Below are 24,867 nucleotides of genomic sequence, written 5' to 3'. Positions count from 1 at the left end.
ACCACGGACGGTGTAATTTACCTTGTGATATAGGTGTTATGTATACCATGGACAGTGTAATTTACCTTGTGATATAGGTGTTATGTATACCATGGACAGTGTAACTTACCTTGTGATATAGGTGTTATGTATACCACGGACAGTGTAATTTACCTTGTGATATAGGTGTTATGTATACCATGGACAGTGTAATTTACCTTGTGATATAGGTGTTATGTATACCACGGACGGTGTAATTTACCTTGTGATATAGGTGTTATGTATACCATGGACAGTGTAATTTACCTTGTGATATAGGTGTTATGTATACCACGGACAGTGTAATTTACCTTGTGATATAGGTGTTATGTATACCACGGACAGTGTAATTTACCTTGTGATATGGGTGTTATGTATACCACGGACAGTGTAATTTACCGGGAGATGTTGTGATATAGGTGTTATGTATACCATGGACAGTGTAATTTAACATGAAAGAGTTCAAGTCCGTATCCTCTGAACGTGGAAGATGACAAAAAGTGCGGCTCTGAAGAATATGGAATTTTTTCCTTGTCTTTTCTTTAGAGGACATTGAAGAGAGCAAACTAAATAATATGCTCCTATTACAACATTTGTGAATTTAAATATGTCCTTTCTCTCCTAACTAATCTGTCTTTCTGTTCTATGTTTTCTTTATCAGGTGTGTCCTTGACACCTGTCTATTACGTTAGCTGTTGCGAGGGCGTTAAACCCCTTAAATGTCGTTGCCCCCTGGTTTGACCCGTATACGTAACAGTGTTTTACAGGTGTAATGATACCCATTCTATACAGGTATTAGCTTTGTCATACTTGTCGGGCTGATTATCAGCCTAGCAGTTTAATAACCACTGAATGTTTGTTATGTTTACATAAATCAGTGGTGCCCCCCTCCCCCCGGGTTAAGTAGAATGACGTGTACACATTACATGTAGCGGTATTGATGGAATCTATGACGTGTGTGATTCCAGTCCATCACGCACGGTAATGTACCAGCTCACCCTAGACTTAGTCTGCTTTAATCCGCGGATATCACTTTCACCTATATTTTGATCTGGTAATACATGGTATTGAACTCCGTGTCCATTAGGAGATTGCTTCCTCTGTAATCTTGACGGTTGATCAAGGTCACACATTTTCATTGTCGGACAATCAGTGAGCGACAGCTGCAATTGGTCTGTTTCAAATGTAAACTAAGGTTTCGAGGGACTAAAATGATTCCATCAAAATATATCTTAAGATGATATAAACACGTGTATAAAACAAAACACTTTTCTTACGATTTTTTGCGCATGAATCTTGTAACCTACCTATTCTGGAAGAGGGGTATCAGCCTATACTGAAATCTTAAGTGTGTAAATATCCCTTTGTATAACGTCCTCTTGGATATATCCTATCTTCCCGGAAGAACTCTGAAAAGTCGCTACCATTCTTAGTATGGATAGAACCTCACAATAAGGACCGTCCCCTCTTGTATATGTATATACCCTCACAATAAGGATCGCCCCCTCTTGTGTATGTATATACCCTCACAATAAGGACCGCTCCCTCTTGTGTATATATGTACCCTCGTAATAAGGACCGCTCCCTCTTGTGTATATATGTACCCTCGTAATAAGGATCGCCCCCTCTTGTGTTTGTATATACCCTCACAATAAGGATCAAGTCCTCTTGTGTATGTATATACCCTCACAATAAGGATTGCTCCTCTTGTGTATGTATTTACCCTCACAATAAGGACCGTCCCCTCTTGTGTATGTATATACCCTCACAATAAGGACCGTCCCCTCTTGTGTATGTATATACCCTCACAATAAGGATCGCCCCCTCTTGTGTATGTATATACCCACACAATAAGGATAACTCTCTCTTGTGTATGTATATACCCACACAATAAGGATAACTCTCTCTTGTGTATGTATATACCCACACAATAAGGATAACTCCCTCTTGTGTATGTATATACCCTCACAATAAGGATAACTCCCTCTTGTGTATGTATATACTCTCACAATAAGGATAACTCCCTCTTGTGTATGTATATACCCTCACAATAAGGATGACTCCCTCTTGTGTATGTATATACCCTCACAATAAGGATCGCCCCCTCTTTTGTATGTATGTACCCTCACAATAAGGATCGCCCCCTCTTTTGTATGTATGTATGAACCCCTATGCCTTTCCCACAAAGGATTTGAAATCAGTCGTCAGTAATTGTGTTTGAATAAATGAATACTTGTTATGGCATGGTGGATCCCTGGCCACTGAAACAATTGGTCTATCTCAGCTTCGTATCAGAACCGTCTCAACATATAACGCCAGAATACAGCCGTATTTTCTGTTGGTCTCTGTATTGAATACTCTATGTGGTGCTTGTTATTTAGATACACATATACCGACTATTTCTTGCTGAGTAAGCGAAAATACAGTTAATCAATGTTTCGTACGCGTCCCTTTATAGAAGTTTTCGCAGAGAAAGCAATCGTAATACTGTCTAGTATTGAATGAACCATATCAATCTACGATATTGAATATGCTTACAGATATGTTTATGTATTGTTCTCCTTGTTAATGAAGATGTCATAAATAGGTCCGATATGCTGGTCTGAAGAGTTTATTAAGGTCACTGCTACACTCTTAATATCATTCTGAATATGTTTAAACCAATTTAAATTAATTTATTATGCAACATCGGTATTTTTAAAGGAGGTTATTTCAAACCGTTTAGGGGAATCTGGGGAACCTGTCGCTTATAAATTTTAACCCACGTGACATTCTTCAATCTATGATGCTGTAAAATGAGGACAAAATACAACGACCAGACCGGTACTCGAACCCAGACCTCCAAAATCTAGACAGGCGCTCTAACTATTTGTGAGACCTGGTCACCGGCGTTCAGCCGAGTCCAGCCCCGCTACAATGCTACAGACACACTTAGATGTGAAGCTCATCATCGTTTCGTTACTTCGTGTTTTCCGTGATGTTTTCAGAAGAAACATTTGTGACGAGTCTATTGGTATGCGCATTATTAAGAAACAATCCTAGTTTTAACAACTATTTGTATGTAAATATGGTTATACATAACAAATAATTGGTAAAACAATAGGCAAGGAACCATACGTTATTATAATCAATAGATATTGGCTTAAGGTTCGTTGTGTCAAATAAGTGATAAAGGTCTCGTTCCGATAGCAATGAGTCTGCATTCAATAATGGCGGTCATAGCCTCCGTCTTCCTGCCGGGTGGCGTCACGACCATACAGGTACGTTACGTGGTCCGTCAGCGCCAGGTTTAGTAGTATTTGCTGTATTTGCAAATTGTAGCTGTTTTTGTGTCATTACTTGAAACCGAATGGAAACTGATGCCTGGAGCCGAGAAGTTACTGTGATAGATCAATATTAACGCCTGTACGAGGTGTATGTGGTGGAGTGGAAAATTCCACGGTCGTACATACGGGGTCCATAATACCCTCACAAATGTTAAAATCAGGGCCTATCACTGTGTCCATACTAATACACATACATAAATGTTAACTATCTTTTATTGATTGAGCTTCCAATTCACACAGAACATTCGAGCGGGGGACTCTGGAGCTAAGCCTGGACAACCAGACGTTCAGAAATCAAATAAGATCTTTGATGGGAAACCTCAACACACCTCACGCCGAGTTCCTTCACACTACATTTACCTTATACAACATTTCTTAAACTTCGAATGAAATTAGTCGATAATGAGGAATTTCCGTTCGTGATATTGCATCACCATCTTTTCAGGAAAACAACCTGTTGATCTTTTGTGTCATCACTAGTAGTCCTTCCATTTATTGAAACCTATCCCATTCGGATTCTGTATTTCATATGTTTTTATTGATTTAACCCTGAAACAATGTTATAAAACTTATACCACACATTCCAGTTGGGGTAGACTACTAGATTTATCTTAGATGTTTCTATGATAAGCAATACTTTGAAATCATAGTGTATTTAAACCAGATTTAAGACAGCTTGGAAAGCGTGTATATGAATTGTTTGATTTAGGACAATCATATCTAAACCAGTAATAAAGTCGCCATTATAAAAGGTTATGTTATTACACAGTAACACAATACATTTCTGGTAGAGTGCAAACGTTAACATGTAACAAAACAATATTGAAATCTATAGATGTGGCTGACGACACATTCAAATCTAAATTACCTAGCCATTTCTAAATAATATAATATGAAATATCATTAATATGTTTGTGGTGAAACATTCGACAATAGCTTGTTTTCCCTACTTTGGAAATCTCCAAAAAAATGTCCTCTTCTGATGGAATCCAGTGTATCTGACCTTACATGTATGTCAAGGTTATACGTTATAATCCAGTGTATCTGACCTTACATGTATGTCAAGGTTGTACGTTATAATCCAGTGTATCCGACCTTACATGTATGTCAAGGTTTTACGTTATAATCCAGTGTATCCGACCTTACATGTATGTCAAGGTTGTACGTTAGAATCCAGTGTATCCTACCTTACATGTATGTCAAGGTTTTACGTTATAATCCAGTGTATCCGACCTTACATGTATGTCAAGGTTTTACGTTGGAATCCAGTGTATCCGACCTGACATGTATGTCAAGGTTTACGTTATAATCCAGTGTATCCGACCTTATATGTATGTCAAGGTTTTACGTTATAATCCAGTGTATCCGACCTGACATGTATGTCAAGGTTGTACGTTATAATCCAGTGTATCCGACCTGACATGTATGTCAAGGTTTACGTTATAATCCAGTGTACCCGACCTTACATGTATGTCAAGGTTTACGTTAGAATCCAGTGTATCCGACCTTACGTATACATGTATGTCAAGGTTTTACGTTATAATCCAGTGTATCCGACCTTACATGTATGTCAAGGTTACACGTTATAATCCAGTGTATCCGACCTGACATGTATGTCAAGGTTTTACGTTAGAATCCAGTGTATCCGACCTGACATGTATGTCAAGGTTGTACGTTAGAATCCAGTGTATCCGACCTTACATGTACATGTATGTCAAGGTTACACGTTATAATCCAGTGTATCCGACCTTACATGTATGTCAAGGTTGTACGTTATAATCCAGTGTATCCGACCTGACATGTATGTCAAGGTTACACGTTATAATCCAGTGTATCCGACCTGACATGTATGTCAAGGTTACACGTTATAATCCAGTGTATCCGACCTTACGTATACATGTATGTGAAGGTTACACGACATTATGTGGCGACAAGCTGTTCTATTGGAATAACGCGTCGAAGCAGCAGATGAGTACAATTACAAATCAATTAAAGCAATACTAAGGCTTAATTAATGTTCCCAATGCTTTTAATTGGAGCACCACAGATGTGTCTAAGGAATTTACCGTGTAAAGCATTTCTGCTCTCCGTTTCTGCTGACAATGCACTTTGACCGTACAAATAACAGACAGGAATCGGAGAGTGGTGTAACTGGCCGTATCTACATGTGACTTGTGTATTTCTATAGTATCTCGGATGTACATACCAAAACAATACTTGTATTGATTTCACATTCAAACAGATCATCTCTGCATATAGCTGTTTCAATGTTTTTAATATTTCATTGAAAACACACTTGTGCCCGGTAGTTCTGCTGTAATCCAAAGAGAATAGCAATGCTCACCTTGGCAGTCCTCGAACCCAGACGTGTTTTCAGAACTGCTGACTGAAGTAAGGCGTGAGGATGTCTATCCCGGTCTGACAGACCCACAGGGGTACCAGTCTCCACACAAACTTCGTGTATGACTAAACGATAGGAGTTTATGTGGATTATAAAGTGTTAATGCGTGCGACACGAGATTGGATATTTTTCCCATAAAGGTCAGTGTGGGTGTGTGCCCTCGATTCCAGGAATAAGGAGACTGTATTCAAGCATTTTCACTCACGAGTGTAATATTGGAATACTATACTAAAGCGTGTGTGATATTGGTATCTTCTCGACCTACCAAGGAGTTGCTGGCATGGTCTGGACAATGGCCGACGGTAACTAGGGCTGGTCAGACTTTAGGCAGCGTAGTATCCATGGGTACACGCCATGTCAAGGAGCTCGGCAAAACACATTTCAAGTGTATGGTGCCTGAAAGGTGATGTCTTATTTACAGATTTGGGAATTTACACAAAGGAATGCCAAGGAAGTGATATATATGTGTTATATACCCCTTAATGATGATTGTTTACTTCTGTTACATGTCCATGGTTTTATATAGAAACAAATGACAGGCTTATTTGATTGTTCTGCATATTTGATTAAGTATGTGTATGATGTGAGGACTATCCCTCCGAATATTGCCCATGATAACCTGTGGGGATATGGGGAGATATTGATTTGTATGGTACTGATGTTGAAGTAAGGGTTTGTTAGTGTGTACATAAGGAATAGAGTCGTACAACTGCCAAGTGTTATTTTCTATTTCTAATGATAAAACATATCGAGAGAAATCTGAAATGATACCGTAAGGCCTGGCCTGATATTGTCATTGTTAGGTTTATCGTATTCCACTTGTAACCGATGGTATACGCACACCACACTGTCGAATAACATTTATCTTAGATCGCTGAGTCTGCAAATTTCCAGCTTTAATAAAATTAGTATCGATGGTAACACCGAGGCATTGTTACTGTATGCATGTTTACACGTAAACCCCACATACAAACGTCACGAGACTGAGAGTTCCCAGTCACCTTACTGTACCGGGGTCACGTAAACCCCTCGTACAAACGTCACGAGACTGAGAGTTCCGTGTCACCTTACTGTACCGGGGTCACGTAAACCCATCATACAGACGTCACGAGACTGAGAGTTTCATGTCACCTTACTGTACCGGGGTCACGTAAACCCCTCATACAAACGTCACGAGACTGAGAGTTCCGTGTCACCTTACTGTACCGGGGTCACGTAAACCCCTCGTACAAACGTCACGAGACTGAGAGTTCTGTGTCACTTACTGTACCAGGGTCACGTAAACCCCTCGTACAAACGTCACGAGACTGAGAGTTCCGTGTCACCTTACTGTACCGGGGTCACGTAAACCCCACATACAAACGTCACAAGACTGAGAGTTCCGTGTCACCTTACTGTACCAGGGTCACGTAAACCCCTCGTACAAACGTCACGAGACTGAGAGTTCCGTGTCACCTTACTGTACCGGGGTCACGTAAACCCCTCGTACAAACGTCACGAGACTGAGAGTTCCGTGTCACCTTACTGTACCGGGGTCACGCAAACCCATCATACAGACGTCACGAGACTGAGAGTTCCGTGTCACCTTACTGTACCGGGGTCACGTAAACCCCTCGTACAAACGTCACGAGACTGAGAGTTCCGTGTCACCTTACTGTACCGGGGTCACGTAAACCCCTCGTACAAACGTCACGAGACTGAGAGTTCCGTGTCACCTTACTGTACCGGGGTCACGTAAACCCCTCGTACAAACGTCACGAGACTGAGAGTTCCGTGTCACCTTACTGTACCGGGGTCACGTAAACCCCTCGTACAAACGTCACGAGACTGAGACTTACTGTACCAGGGTCACGTAAACCCCTCGTACAAACGTCACGAGACTGAGAGTTTCATGTCACCTTACTGTACCGGGGTCACGTAAACCCCTCATACAAACGTCACGAGACTCGGAGTTCTGTGTCACTTACTGTACCGGGGTCATGGTACCTCTGGGTCCAAAGTGTGTTGGAATCAGAAAAAACAACAAGGAATGTTTATCATCTGTAAGGCGTTTCATGTTAATCATTGATGATGTTGTAAGATCAAAGATCATCCGTACTTTAAAATCGATTTTAGCCCTCCCGGGAAATCAGCATTCATAATATTTAGCTAACTTTTTTTTACACAATACGTTAAGAATTGCAAGGCCTTTCCTTTTCCTTCTCGGAACACCATAGGGAAAATCAATATGGATTACACAGGCAATGCGAGCATGTTCTTTAAGGGGTCTCAATAGCTTTTCCTATCTAATGTAAACATGAAGCGCTGAATAGACATATCTAGAGACTCTCAATGTGATTTTACTATTGACATTCAAACGCGTGTCCCTACATATACGCAGCTAGCCTGGCATTACACGGACAGTGACAGTATTGGACAACCATGCCGTAAGACAAGTTCCCCTACACAGAATTAACCCTATTGGCACTTAGTGGCCTCTCTGATCAGATTTGTGATTTTAAGATCCTAGGCACTTGATGGTTTAGAGTATTGGACGGTCGATACAGAATTGTGATGCTGACATAGGTCGCCTTCACCAGAACAATCGGATTAGAGGGATTGCGTCTCCACCATGGCAGTGTGTCTCTCCAGAAGAGGAGAGCTTCATTTGATACCATCAGCAAATCAATTCAAAGTGGCCAAACTGGAATAAATGATAAACAGCATTTGTGGACGAGACATTAAGCTTACATCATCGAACAGTGTAGGTTATACAGCAAATTACCATGTATGGTATTATTGTATTATATATATGTATATAAAACAAATGTTGTACATCGTAGTATGCTGTGTAAACTTATTGCACAGTTGATAGAATAGTATGTGCCGTTGATTCGCCGTAGTGTCAATCAAAACCTTGTTAATTCATAGTTATAAATAACAAGTCACTCTAGATACCAGTAATATATATTTCGTTGTAAGTAAATGGCTTATTTACAAAGGTTACTTAATGGTGGTTTATTTCAGAACACGCACGGTATCGGTAAAATGTATGTTTTGTTAGATAACCTCTTTAAACGTGTTATTTATTGGTTTATTACCAGTCACTTAGGGTATCAGTGGGGCCGCGGTGGCCGAGTGGCCAATGTGTCCCCACACATTATCACAGGCCCTCTACCTCTGGGTTACGAGTTCGAAACCCATGTTGGACAATTGCCTTGTACTGACCGTAGGTCGGTGGTTTTTCTCCTGGTTCTCCGGCTTTCCTCGACCTCTAAAAACCAGGCACGTCCTTAAATGACCCTTGCTGTCCCTGGCTGTAAATAGGACGTTAAATAAAATAATAGTGATATATGTTTTGTAAGATGACATATTTAAACGTGTTATTTAATAGTGGTTTATTCGAGTCAATCACAGTGTCTGTTATAGTTATAACACCCGAGAGGTCCTCGGACCAAGCAGTCCCACCATGTTGACTTTGTTATAGTTATAAACCGAGAGGTCCTCGGACCAAGCAGCCCCACTGTCTTGACCATTCCATTGTCCAGTGGCATTTCCATTGTCCATGGCCTTTCTAGTTACACTGATATGCTATTTTCAACGCCTATCTAAATTATATATCTTTTAGCGATCCGTTTTACTCACTGATATTAATTATTTATTGTGTTATATTTACATTCCTAATGTGGTTTGCTGATATGAACATACCAAGTGAAAACAACAAACATATCACCATGAATACACTATGAAACCGTATGAAAACATTGTCTCTCGTGCAAATCACCTGATTAATCGGGTCATATTAATACGCCATCAAAAAAATAGTCCGCCTTTCAATTATGAAAATATTGTGTTTTTGTTGCAATTTGTTCACATAAAATAAATATGATTTGAATTGAATGATTGTATTTAATATTATTTTTACTTTAATACTTCTTCTTTTTGTTTTATACAAAATTAAACAAAAAAGACCGGAAAAATGCGGAACGACATTAAAACAATGGCGTGGTGCATAGGCGGGATCTCCCGGCTGTTCTAATAATTTGGCGTTTCGTCGTATACATGACAAATTTTTCTTTTTAATAAAATTTCTCGTTTTCTCGATATAAATTTTTTAAATCAAGGTTATGTAAATATATGAATTGAATAGATTTTTTTAATTTTCATTGCGGCTATAAATACCAGTAGCTAGCTACATATCCTCCGAGGCGCGCTACCGCACGCCACGGGATATGTAGCTAGCTACTGGTATTCATAGCCGCAATGAAAATTAAAAAAATCTATTCAATCCATATTAAAATCCGGAAATATCCATGGAAATTCTGCTTAATATGTTGTTTTACCCGGAAATGACGTTTAGATACTGATTCAATTAGGTGTGTAGTGGTACTGATATGACCTTCACCACACAATATAGTAATAGTTGTTTTCATTATCTGATAGCACGACAATCACTTGATTTTGGTATCCATTGTCAACATTTCCATATATATTGTTTACCATATATACTTATATGCTAATGAGAGATACTAGATCCGATACTGGTCTCTGTGGTCATAATTCCTTGTGGGGTAATGAATATCATCCTAGTCACGTGTCATTATCGGAATTTATATGTTTATGAATCAAATATCGATTCTGCTTGCCGTGTGTAATATGTCCTCTGGGGACTCCGGTTGTCGTGGGTAATACGCACTCTGGGGAGTTCTGTTTCGTTTGGCTCAGACATATTATTTTAGTGTTGTTATTTCTTTTCCTTTTTTAACATTTTAGTTATCCTTTGATTAAACAGATCGTGTGATGCAGTTTTAGATTTACGAGTCTTAATGTACTTATTTGTTGCACAATTAACATTTAAATGTACTATTCACCCGTGATTTACGCCGACAGAACACGAACGATAGGCGGAGTCATGTAGGCGGTAAACCAGTAACTTACCCTGGTAATAGGCGGAGTCATGTAGGCGGTAAACCAGTAACTTACCCTGGTAATAGGCGGAGTCATGTAGGCGGTAAACAAGTAACTTACCCTGGTAATAGGCGGAGTCATGTAGGCGGTAAACAAGTAACTTACCCTGGTAATAGGCGGGGTCATGTAGGCGGTAAACCAGTAACTTACCCTGGTAATAGGCGGAGTCATGTAGGCGGTAAATCAGTAACTTACCCTGGTAATAGGCGGAGTCATGTAGGCGGTAAACCAGTAACTTACCCTGGTAATAGGCGGAGTCATGTAGGCGGTAAACCAGTAACTTACCCTGGTAATAGGCGGAGTCAAGTAGGCGTTAAACCAGTAACTTACCCTGGTAATAGGAGGAGTCGTGTAGGCGGTAAACCAGTAGCTTACCCTGGTGATAGGTGGAGTCATGCAGGTGGTAAACCAGTAACTTACCCTGGTAATAGGCGGGGTCATGTAGGCGGTAAACCAGTAACTTACCCTGGTAATAGGTGGAGTCATGTAGGCGGTAAACCAGTAACTTACCCTGGTAATAGGCGGGGTCATGTAGGCGGTAAACCAGTAACTTACCCTGGTAATAGGCGGAGTCATGTAGGCGGTAAACCAGTAACTTACCCTGGTAATAGGTGGAGTGATGTAGGCGGTAAACCAGTAACCTACCCTGGTAATAGGCGGAGTCATGTAGGCGGTAAAACTAGTTAGTAACAATAGTAAAATGCCGAATTATGTAGGTTAACCAGTAGTGATCTTTTGTAAAATCCTTTGAATAGAAAGTTAAAGAATTATATTAACACGAGTAAACAAACTACAACAGTTCCATGTTATTACGACAAGGAATGTGTGGTGTGCATTGCAAAAATTGTTTTCTGATTTCCACTATGAAAGCGAGGTTTTATAATTACTATTAAAACTAAAGCTGTATTTAGTCAAAGGCTTGTACAAAAGACAAATTATATATTGGTACCTTTTAATTTAAACTGAGAATTAGAGTTGGCCACGTACAGCCTTTTATCCTTAAAGCTCTTGTGTTTTTGTTTCGCACCGAGATGACACCTTCAACCTTTCCTGTTCATATGAGTAGGGTTGTTTTGTTCCTGTGATAATGATACAGTATATTGACGTTAGGCAATTACAATAATTATACTGTGTTTGGTACTGTCACACATTTTTCGATATTGACAATCTGCTTATTTGAACAGACCTGCATCTAACGAGACTGAACACGTGGTTCGTTGTTTATCATCGGTATACTATGTAGCTGCCAATTACTACACCACAGTAATCAAACATGGTGTCCGCCAGTCCAGTAACGATGACAATGGCATCGGCAAAACAGGAAATAGTTTTTCCGGGACGGTAATTGGTCCTGAATTACAACATTTGTCTTCCACAAAAAGGACCGTTGTCAAGTTATTTTTGTTGGAAGCCGTAGTTGTGATCACGTGACTGATTCCGCGCTGGCTTTGTGTTTGATGTGACGATGCCGAATACTCGGGACACTGGGAATTAGACATGGCGTGTGTCGGATATGAGCATATATAGCTTACGTTAGGGGACAGGCATGCTGAATTATGGATATGATCTGATAAAACCCGACATGTCAGAGCGTGCCATCTGTAGCCCGATCACATGGACATCAGTCTGTAATGCGCAGCCATTGTTTCGTAGTCAGCTTGTTACTCCACCAATCTTTACTCACTTTTATTCAATGAATAACAACTACATGTACTAATGGGTTTTCACTACTTCTGTACACTGGTCTATATGTTCCTTGTCAACAACTATTCAAAGTCCAAAGACTTGGTCGTGGTACGCACAATAGACAATCTCAGATCGGGTATTGTCGATATCCACGCCTGGTCGACAGTTGTTGTGTGAATCTCCAATACGGGTAGTGCTATCTAAATGTACTGGGACTAACTCTATCAGGGAGGCGGCCTTGTTTTATCTCGGGTATACCTCTCTCTGAATTAATTATCATCACCACCGTACCACGAGGACTCAATACCATAATGAGAGCGATAGTTGACTCTATACAGATTGTACCATGAGAGTGATAGTTAACTCTATACAGATTGTACCATGAGAGTGATAGTTGACTCTATACAGATTGTACCATGAGAGTGATAATTGACTCTATACAGATTGTACCATGAGGAGAGTGATAGTTGACTCTATACAGATTGTACCATGAGAGTGATAGTTGTCTCTATACAGATTGTACCATGAGAGTGATAGTTGACTCTATACAGATTGTACCATGAGAGTGATAGTTGACTCTATACATATTGTACCATGAGAGCGATAGTTGACTCTATACAGATTGTACCATGAGAGTGATAGTTGACTCTATACAGATTGTACCATGAGAGTGATAGTTGACTCTATACAGATTGTACCATGAGAGTGATAGTTGACTCTATACAGATTGTACCATGAGAGTGATAGTTGACTCTATACAGATTGTACCATGAGAGTGATAGTTGACTCTATACAGATTGTACCATGAGAGTGATAGTTGACTCTATACAGATTGTACCATGAGGAGAGTGATAGTTGACTCTATACAGATTGTACCATGAGAGTGATAGTTGACTCTATACAGATTGTACCATGAGGAGAGTGATAGTTGACTCTATACAGATTGTACCATGAGAGTGATAGTTGACTCTATACAGATTGTACCATGAGAGTGATAGTTGTCTCTATACAGATTGTACCATGAGAGTGATAGTTGACTCTATACAGATTGTACCATGAGAGTGATAGTTGACTCTATACAGATTGTACCATGAGAGTGATAGATGACTCTATACATATTGTACCATGAGAGCGATAGTTGACTCTATACAGATTGTACCATGAGAGTGATAGTTGACTCTATACAGATTGTACCATGAGAGTGATAGTTGACTCTATACAGATTGTACCATGAGAGTGATAGTTGACTCTATACAGATTGTACCATGAGAGTGATAGTTGACTCTATACATATTGTACCATGAGGAGAGTGATAGTTGACTCTATACAGATTGTACCATGAGAGTGATAGTTGACTCTATACAGATTGTACCATTAGAGCGATAGTTGACTCTATACAGATTGTACCATGAGGAGAGTGATAGTTGACTCTATACAGATTGTACCATGAGAGTGATAGTTGACTCTATACAGATTGTATCATGAGAGTGATAGTTGACTCTATACAGATTGTACCATGAGGAGAGTGATAGTTGACTCTATACAGATTGTACCATGAGAGTGATAGTTGACTCTATACAGATTGTACCATGAGAGTGATAGTTGACTCTATACAGATTGTACCATGAGAGTGATAGTTGACTCTATACAGATTGTACCATGAGAAAAGTGATAGTTGATTCCATACAGCAATCATACCTGGACTTTCTAAAAATAACAAGAAATCAGAAAGATAATTCACATTATAAAAGTTCATTAACGATAGGAAATCAGAATAAACGTGGTACATTTTTTATAGGTTGTACCTATTGACGCAGGTCTAGGACGACACTACTTTTTGATGTAATCATCCAGATGGCCCGAACAGAACAGCTATTCCGATCGATCTACCGATTTGTTGATGTAATTCAGGTCCGATATTTCCACGCCGTATCTATCTGTATCGATCCCCGCGATCGGAAGACAATGCGTGCACAGACTAATTCACTTCCTAATATCTACCACGACCGTAAGGTCCTGTTGTGTAATTCTTTTAAAGGGGATTGTTTATTCTGAGCTTATTATAATTATTACTGGAGTCAACAACGTAAGGATGTGACAACTCGGATTTGACCTAGAGTAGGAATACCTTGTCTTAGGGTCCTCGTACTTTTTCAATGGATCTTATCCAAATATATATATTTTGTACGTGTTTTGTCAATTTGTATGTGTTTGGCCTTCGTTTTGTCCATTCGTTTCGTTCATCTGTACGTGTCCGGCCTTCGTTTTGTCCATTCGTTTTGTTCATTTGTACGTGTCCGGCCTTCGTTTTGTCCATTTGTGCGTGTTCGGCCTTCGTTTTGTCCATTTGTGCGTGTTCGGCCTTCGTTTTGTCCATCTGTTCGTGTCCGGCCTTCGTTTTGTCCATTTGTTCGTGTTTGACCGTCGCTTTTTCAAATATCAGTCAGAATTACGATTTCGTATTCCCTTATTTGACATGCCACACTATCTTGATTGTTGAGAAGCTCGTGTTGCTCTAAACCATTCTTACCACCACTGGATAGCACATTGTAGACGTGTTAAAAGTAACATACATACCAAATAAGGAATGACACGTGACTATCGCGTTGCTTGGTTCTGTAATTCGGTATATCTATTGAGATACAGACACACGTGTGGGGACACAGCAGGAAAGTTTGATCAATCTAACCTAGTCTTTACCAGTGTGGAAATATAGAATTAAGGAGGAACTGACCTTATTACCAAAGTATTCAAAAAAACCCACATAGACAATTCGTTCCTCCCGTGTTCAACATTACAAAGTGGTATCCTCATCCTACATGTATTAGAAGGATACTACAACCAGTAGGTATCTAAGGGACAGTACATGTGTGCTACACTAGAAAATAATAGTTATACGTTTCCAGAGTATTTTACATTGCAAGCTATCATTAATTTGATATTTCCTTCTGAGTTCCTGTTTTTTAGGAAGGTCTACCTGAGACTTTGAGTCACCGCTCTCAACAAAACATATGTTATCCGGTGCGAAAAAGATTTTGCCACCACTCAAACAGTGAAACAACGCTACTACACTGTCAAAATATACTTCCTGTATGTCTTACTGGTCGGATACATGGGAATTGGTTCTCACCGGCATGACAATATAACAAATAAAATTAAAAAAAACTTCAATGGGATGGACAATACAAATCTGTGTTAGTAGGCTTGTGTAAGGTCTTGTCAGGGGATGTAAATAAGAATTTAGTGATTGGGTGAAGACGTGGGAGATAGCTACGACAATGATATGTAGTAATAACGGTAGCGCTGAGTCTAGATTACACAGTAACTCAAACGATACAATGCCTGGAAAGAGACAATCAATTTTGCCAACAGGAAAATTCCTGTCGTCATCAAATTAATGTTCTCTCTGGTAGATCGTCCAAAAACTGTAATAAAGAGATCCCGGAATAGAACTAAAGGGGATTGTCAAATGTTAAAACACGCCAGCGTTGAACGCGCCATTAACTTGGCTGATTTAATGTTCTAATCTCTTTAACTCCTAGTTAAATATCTGTTTCCATCCTAGCCCACTATTAATAACTATTAGGTTAAGGATGATGTAACAAAGCACCATGTCAGAGCATTACACTGTCGATCGCTCACACTTTTACTGTTAAACACTATCACAAACATTAGGAAATATTTCTGTCTCATAGGGATTAAATTAATTAAGATATGTCTGTTGTACATTCCGTACATAGACAGTGTCACTGTCCTAGACGTGTGTCACGTGGGCACATGTTCTGTATGACGTTCTCTGAATTGTATGTTATCAATCGATGTCAGCTGTAAAATCTGGTGGTGTTTTTCGGCATAGCCGTATAATATTCTTTTGGCCCTGGATATGACGCGACAGATGGCGTTACTGGTCAAGATGAAGTATGCGATTGGTCAATGTAGGGGTAAATGCAAAATGCAGATATGCAGTTAAAAACGAAACAAAGTTAAGATTGAATGCAAGCTGAATAAGTGGATAAGTGGATGTATCTTTTAAATGACTCATTAATAAAATCATATTCCTGATCATGATTCAAATGCAGTCTTATTATCACCAAAAATGATTAAAACTGATATAATTTTGTTATCCGTGTTGAAACGCATTAGTTCGTTAATTTATTTCACCAGCAGTTTAACATTATAACCACCAGCATTAAAACTATGTCGTTAATGATTTTAAAAGATATTTTTTGTTTAACCATACTTACTTTAATTACTAGTTAAACCTATTTTAACCATACTTACTTTAATTACTAGTTAAACCTATTTTAACCATACTTACTTTAATTACTAGTTAAACCTATTTTAACCATACTTACTTTGGTTACTAGTTAAACCTATCTTAACCATACTTACTTTAATTACTAGTTAAACCTATCTTAACCATACTTACTTTAATTGCTAGTTAAACCTATTTTAACCATACTTACTTAATTACTAGTTAAACCTATTTTAACCATACTTACTTAAATTACTAGTTAAACCTATTTTAACCATACTTACTTAAATTACTAGTTAAACCTATTTTAACCATACTTACTTAATTACTAGTTAAACCTATTTTAACCATACTTACTTTAATTACTAGTTAAACCTATTTTAACCATAACTTACTATAATTACTAGTTAAACCTATTTTAACCATACTTACTTTAATTACTAGTTAAACCTATTTTAACCATACTTACTTTGATTACTAGTTCAACCTATTTTAACCATACTTACTTTAATTACTAGTTAACCTATTTTAACCATACTTACTTTAATTACTAGTTAAACCTATTTTAACCAAACTTACTTTAATTACTAGTTAAACCTATTTTAACCAAACTTACTTTAATTACTAGGTTAAACCTATTTTAACCATAACTTACTTTAATTACTAGTTAAACTATTTTAACCAATACTTACTTAATTACTAGTTAAACCTATTTTAACCATACTGACTATAATTACAAGTTAAAACTATTTTAACCAAACTTACTATAATTACTAGTTAAAACTATTTTAACCATACTGACTATAATTACAAGTTAAACCTATTTTAACCATACTTACTTTAATTACTAGTTAAACCTATTTTAACCATACTGACTATAATTACTAGTTAAACCTATTTTAACCATACTTACTTTGATTACTAGTTAAACCTTTCTGTAGAATACGTACATAATTACTCCCTTGGTATTCAAAGCTGTATTCCTTGACTTTTGTATCTTAAATTACATTAGTATGATAGTGTTATATGATTTTTTTTAGACATAATTGATGGATTAATAGAGATACAGATTTATACAGCATGCTTTACCTCACCTGTGATGAGAGAATACCTATTGGGACTTAAGAATTACTACAGACTTTACCTGTGATGAGAGAATACCTATTGGAACTATAGAATTACTAGAGATACAGATTTATACAGCGTGCTTTATTTTACCTGTGATGAGAGAATTTCCTATTGGGACTAAAGAATTACTAGAGATAGGAGCAATGACGCTGACTTTCTCTAATGTGAATTTATGATATAGTGATACCATGTCGATGAACATCTAGCACTCCACACAGGAGAAGGCGTATATAATCTATTGCCTTTTTCAGAGTACACGGAATATGGTGATACAATTTAAGTAATCACTAAGTCGTAAACTGTCGTGTGTTATCAGCTGTGGACAGGCACAGTACTAAAGGCGTCAGAGGACACTGACAGTACTAAAGGCATCAGAGGACACTGACAGTACTAAAGGCGTCAGATGACACTCACAGTACTAAAGGCGTCAGAGGACACTGACAGTACTAAAGGCGTCAGATGACACTGACAGTACTAAAGGCGTCAGAGGACACTCACAGTACTAAAGGCGTCAGAGGGACACTCAGTGCGATCTGTAACGATTATGACATGCTGACATCAGTCACGTGACCGGTCAGCGGTAGCTACCCATCACGCGGTTCTGCCGTAATACATCTGTTCACACCTGTCGTTTTGGTGTCTATATTTGGTGTCGGTGCTGTAAGTGATCGATATACCAATATCTGACCATCTTCGTCAACACGCTCTACCTCATGTTCCCGACAAATACGGCAGGTCCTCCAACGGGCTTGGTTAGACATGTCCAGACTGTTATCAAAAACATTACATGATCAGAGGTTCTCTTTTGGGATTGAGCAATCGATATCGGTATTTAATTAATCAAGGCCACTTATATCACAAAGTACAGTACGAGGGTACAGTCAAGCAACCACCTGTTATAGATGTGTGTTTAGATACGTACAGTCAAACAACCACCTGTTATAGATGTGTGTTTAGATACGTACAGACAAACAACCACCTGTTATAGATGTGTGTTTAGATACGTACAGTCAAACAACCACCTGTTATAGATGTGTGTTTAGATACGTACAGTCAAACAACCACCTGTTATAGATGTGTGTTTAGATACGTACAGTCAAACAACCACCTGTTATAGATGTGTGTTTAGATACATACAGACAAACAACCACCTGTTATAGATATGTGTTTAGATACGTACAGTCAAACAACCACCTGTTATAGATGTGTGTTTAGATACGTACAGTCAAACAACCACCTGTTATAGATGTGTGTTTAGATACGTACAGTCAAACAACCACCTGTTATAGATGTGTGTTTAGATAGGTACAGACAAACAACCATCTGTTATAGATGTGTGTTTCAATTTACTGTATTGATTATATCATTATGTTTTATACTAAAACGTTATTTTAACAATAATAAGATAAAGGATGACCTATTTTTCCAATCGATATACATTGAACGTTTCCGTTGAAATCGATGACAATATACGGTTCCCTGGAGTAACATTAAAAGTGGCCTAATTTCTCTGAACGACAAAGCGCCCGTCGAGTTGATGCCTGTGTTATGCCGGCGAGTGTGTGTGCCATTTCCGATCGTTTTAACTCATGCGTTTTATCTCACCGCCTTTAATTAATGACACACCTTACAACCCGGACTCTGGGAATAGTTCGACGGAGACTCATTACCATTTTAACTGCTTTTCATTACTAATCTACACCGCTATACTCTCCTTTATTAGGCTGTTTCATTTTTACGCAATGCTTCATTACACTGGTTGGTGGGTAGACATAATTGCTAACCTTTGGTATTTTGCGACATACGTTCTCGTTTACGGTAGTCCGTCCCTGTCCTATCAGCCACTAAAGTCAATGCATTAGAATGATACTTTGGTCGACCATTGATATGGCTACACTGGGACCCACCTTGGCCTTCACCGAGTGCAATCAGTTCCCTATCCCGCAAATCGCTGTCGCGATCGATTGAGTGGTGCGATCACGATCCGCTCCCATACCGAACACACCACTGTTTAACGTAATGGTTATAAATAGCTCCACGCACGCCAGGGAGCAATCGTTATTTCGTGCAAACATCGTTTCTAAGAACGTATGCAGTCCTATTAGCATTTGCAACAAAAGAAGATATTTTCAATATAATTTCATTTGGAAAGGGCTTTAACATTGCATCGAATTGTTAAAAGCTATTTACCATTGTTTATGTTTTAGTTGAACATATCTCTAATTAACAGTATGTTAACAACTGGATACTGACGTGTAAATGTAGCAATTGTCACTCACATGATTCCATCATTTAGAAAAAATGCAAATGAGAAGAAAATTACACACACGTAACAGTGCTTATTTTGGTTGACTTCTAAAGAAATGAAATGGAAGAAATATTCAGCAATTATACAATTTGAAACATGCTTTCCATCTCATGTTCAACATTAACAACAGTGTTATAATCATAATTATAGTTAATTAGAATTTAATTGTTATCACCAATCGATCAAACCATTATAACATGTCAGATATTGTATAAGGTACCATACAGCCTTCAGAAGGGATCGTGAGAGCTTCACATGACCTTAAAACTGCATCCATATTTTCCCCCTGAAAATTGAATACATTTCATTAGCGCCTTCCTCACATTTTCTCCATGCCAACTCGCAATATCTTGATCAAAATCATTGATCCTTAATGTATAAGAGGTTTTGTCATTGTAAGACATTCTAGTGCGGATAATTAAAATAAACTCGTGCATTGTCCAAGTATCGTAATTGATGTACCAGCGATAAGGGAACTTCCGTCAGTTCGTCGCGTGCCAGTACCTCTTGTCTGGGCCAAATCATTAGGACTTATGCCACCGTCCCCTTGGTGATAGCCACGTACATGTGACTACTGGCGAATCAAAGACTTTTTAACGGTGGCGTATGTTGTCGTATGTTTTCAGGATGTTCCGAACCTCCTTGTCAGAATATCATGAACAGCACACATATTGATCACTGTGTAACTTCGGGTACAAACTTACTAATGCTTGTTGCTAAAAGAATATAATACGTATTTGATATAAATAGACAAAAACGGCACTGTGTTTATTATTTTGACTTTGAAAACTCATTAGAGTAGGAGACCACATGTTTACATCTAGTGACCACAGGACAACAGGGTTATGGCTATAGTGACCACAGGGAGCATTAAGTAATGTGACTATGACTATATATGTTAATTAGTTCTTTAGATCTGCCTTACTGGATACCGTCTAATTAACGGATCCTAATCATTTCAGTGTCATTTTCTTTTACATATTAGAACTTATTTCAATTATTAAAAGATATTTCCGTTCAACAGGAGAACACTTTTATTACTAAACCAATCAAGTATTATTTAAATCTTACAGTCCCAGCAACTGGACCGAGATATCCACTTCTTGATTAACGTTACAAAATACGTTAAAAAACCCTCAAAATCTGGTATCTTAGAAATACCGAAGGAATTTGTTTACATCAGGTGAACATCTTGTTCCTGATACTCTGGTTTTAATTACGATATTTTGATGAACTAGTATGCTTGTGTAAGGTAGTCATTAAGTTAATTTATTTAGCAGCTGGGGTATAATTCGACACGAAGTTTTGTTTTCATTGTCTATATTGAGTGACCATTTATACGTCACAGTTGTTTTCATTGTCTATATTGAGTGACCATTTATACGTCACAGTTGTTTTCATTGTCTATATTGAGTGACCATTTGTACCTTACAGTTGTTTTCATTGTCTATATTGAGTGACCATTTATACACCACAGTTGTTTTCATTGTCTATATTGAGTGACCATTTATACATCACCGTTGTTTTCATTGTCTATATTGAGTGACCATTTATACATCACCGTTGTTTTCATTGTCTATATTGAGTGACCATTTATACATCACAGTTGTTTTCTTTGTCTATATTGAGTGACCATTTATACATCACAGTTGTTTTCATTGTCTATATTGAGTGACCATTTGTATATTAGTTGTTTCCATTGTCTATATTGAATGACCATTTATACATTACAGTTGTTTCCATTGTCTATATTGAGTGACCATTTATACATCACAGTTGTCTTCATTGTCTATATTGAGTGAACATTTGTATATAAGTTGTTTTCATTGTCTATATTGAGTGACCATTTATACATCACAGTTGTTTTCATTGTCTATATTGAGTGACCATTTATACATCACAGTTGATTTCATTGTCTATATTGAGTGACCATTTATACATCACAGTTGTTTTCATTGTCTATATTGAGTGACCATTTGTACATCACAAGTGCTTTCATTGTCTATATTGAGTGACCATTTATACATCACAGTTGTTTTCATTGTCTATATTGAGTGACCATTTATACATCACAGTTGTTTTCATTGTCTATATTGAGTGACCATTTGTACCTGACAGTTGGTTTCATTGTTTATATTGAGTGACCATTTATACATCACCGTTGTTTTCATTGTCTATATTGAGTGACCATTTATACATCACAGTTGATTTCATTGTCTATATTGAGTGACCATTTATACATCACAGTTGTTTTCATTGTCTATATTGAGTGACCATTTATACATCACAGTTGTTTTCATTGTCTATATTGAGTGACCATTTGTACATCACAAGTGCTTTCATTGTCTATATTGAGTGACCATTTATACATCACAGTTGTTTTCATTGTCTGTATTGAGTGACCATTTGTATATCACAGTTGTTTTCATTGTCTGTATTGAGTGACCATTTATACATCACAGTTGTTTTCATTGTCTATATTGAGTGACCATTTATACATCACAGTTGTTTTCATTGTCTATATTGAGTGACCATTTATACATCACAGTTGATTTCATTGTTTATATTGAGTGACCATTTATACATCACAGTTGATTTCATTGTCTATATTGAGTGACCATTTATACATCACAGTTGTTTTCATTGTCTATATTGAGTGACCATTTGTACATCACAAGTGCTTTCATTGTCTATATTGAGTGACCATTTATACATCACAGTTGTTTTCATTGTCTATATTGAGTGACCATTTATACATCACAGTTGTTTTCATTGTCTATATTGAGTGACCATTTGTACCTTACAGTTGTTTTCATTGTCTATATTGAGTGACTATTTATACATCACAGTTGATTTCATTGTCTATATTGAGTGACCATTTATACATTACAGTTGTTTTCATTGTCTATATTGAGTGACCATTTATACATCACAGTTGATTTCATTGTCTATATTGAGTGACCATTTATACATCACAGTTGTTTTCATTGTCTATATTGAGTGACCATTTGTACCTTACAGTTGTTTTCATTGTCTATATTGAGTGACCATTTATACATCACAGTTGATTTCATTGTCTATATTGAGTGACCATTTATACATCACAGTTGTTTTCATTGTCTATATTGAGTGACCATTTATATACATCACCGTTGTTTTCATTGTCTATATTGAGTGACCATTTGTACATCACAAGTGTTTTCATTGTCTATATTGAGTGACCATTTATACATCACAGTTGTTTTCATTGTCTATATTGAGTGACCATTTGTATATCACAGTTGTTTTCATTGTCTATATTGAGTGACCATTTGTACATCACAGTTGTTTTCATTGTCTATATTGAGTGATCATTTGTACCTTACAGTTGTTTTCATTGTCTATATTGAGTGACCATTTGTACATCACAGTTGTTTTCATTGTCTATATTGAGTGACCATTTCAACATTAGTTGTTTTCATTATCTATATTGAGTGACCATTTATACATTACCGTTGTTTTCATTGTCTATATTGAGTGCCCATTTATACATTAGTTGTTTTCATTATCTATATTGAGTGACCATTTCTACATCACAGTTGTTTTCGTTGTCTATATTGAGTGACCATTTATACATTAGTTGTTTTCATTGTCTTATTGAGTGACCATTTATACATTAGTTGTTTTCATTGTCTATATTGAGTGACCATTTATACATTACAGTTGTTTTCGTTGTCTATATTGAGTGACCATTTATACATTAGTTGTCGTCATTGTCTATATTGAGTGACCATTTATACATTAGTTGTTTTCATTGTCTATATTGAGTGACCATTTATACATTACAGTTGTTTTCGTTGTCTATATTGAGTGACCATTTATACATTAGTTGTCGTCATTGTCTATATTGAGTGACCATTTATACATTAGTTGTTTTCATTGTCTATATTGAGTGACCATTTATACGTCACAGTTGTTTTCGTTGTCTATATTGAGTGACCATTTATACATTAGTTGTTTTCATTGTCTATATTGAGTGACCATTTATACATTAGTTGTTTTCATTGTCTATATTGAGTGACCATTTGTACATCACAGTTGTTTTCATTGTCTATATTGAGTGACCATTTATACATTACAGTTGTTTTCATTGTCTATATTGAGTGACCATTTATATATTACAGCTGTTTTCATTGTCTATATTGAGTGACCATTTGTACCTCACAGTTGTTTTCGTTGTCTATATTGAGTGACCATTTATACATTACAGTTGTTTTCGTTGTCTATATTGTGTGACCATTTGTATATCACAGTTGTTTTCATTGTCTATATTGAGTGACCATTTGTACATCACAGTTGTTTTCATTGTCTATATTGAGTGACCATTTGTACATCACAGTTGTTTTCATTGTCTATATTGAGTGACCATTTGTACATTAGTTGTTTTCGTTGTCTATATTGAGTGGCCATTTATACATTAGTTGTTTTCATTGCCTATATTGAGTGACCATTTGTACATTAGTTGTTTTCATTGTCTATATTGAGTGACAATTTGTACATCACAGCTGTTTCCATTGTCTATATTGAGTGACCATTTATACATTACAGTTGTTTTCATTGTCTATATTGAGTGACCATTTATATAACAGTTGTTTTCATTGTCTACATTGAGTGACCATTTGTACATCACAGTTGTTTTCATTGTCTATATTTGAGTGACCATTTATACATTACAGATGATTTCATTGTCTATATTGAGTGACCATTTATATATTACAGTTGTTTTCATTGTATTGTATTGAGTGACCATTTGTACATT

At 37.3% G+C, this 24,867-nt stretch overlaps 1 protein-coding gene across 1 annotated transcript in view; it reads left to right on the top strand.

Moving 5' to 3' along the window:
• The window catches only part of LOC117331284 (protein piccolo-like), a 103,070-nt gene that overhangs the window by 34,826 nt on the left and 43,377 nt on the right, over positions 1–24,867 (top strand).

This window comes from Pecten maximus, chromosome 7 (assembly GCF_902652985.1).
Source record: "Pecten maximus chromosome 7, xPecMax1.1, whole genome shotgun sequence".
NCBI lineage: Eukaryota > Metazoa > Mollusca > Bivalvia > Pectinida > Pectinidae > Pecten > Pecten maximus.
This window is presented reverse-complemented; position numbering and strand designations above follow the sequence as displayed.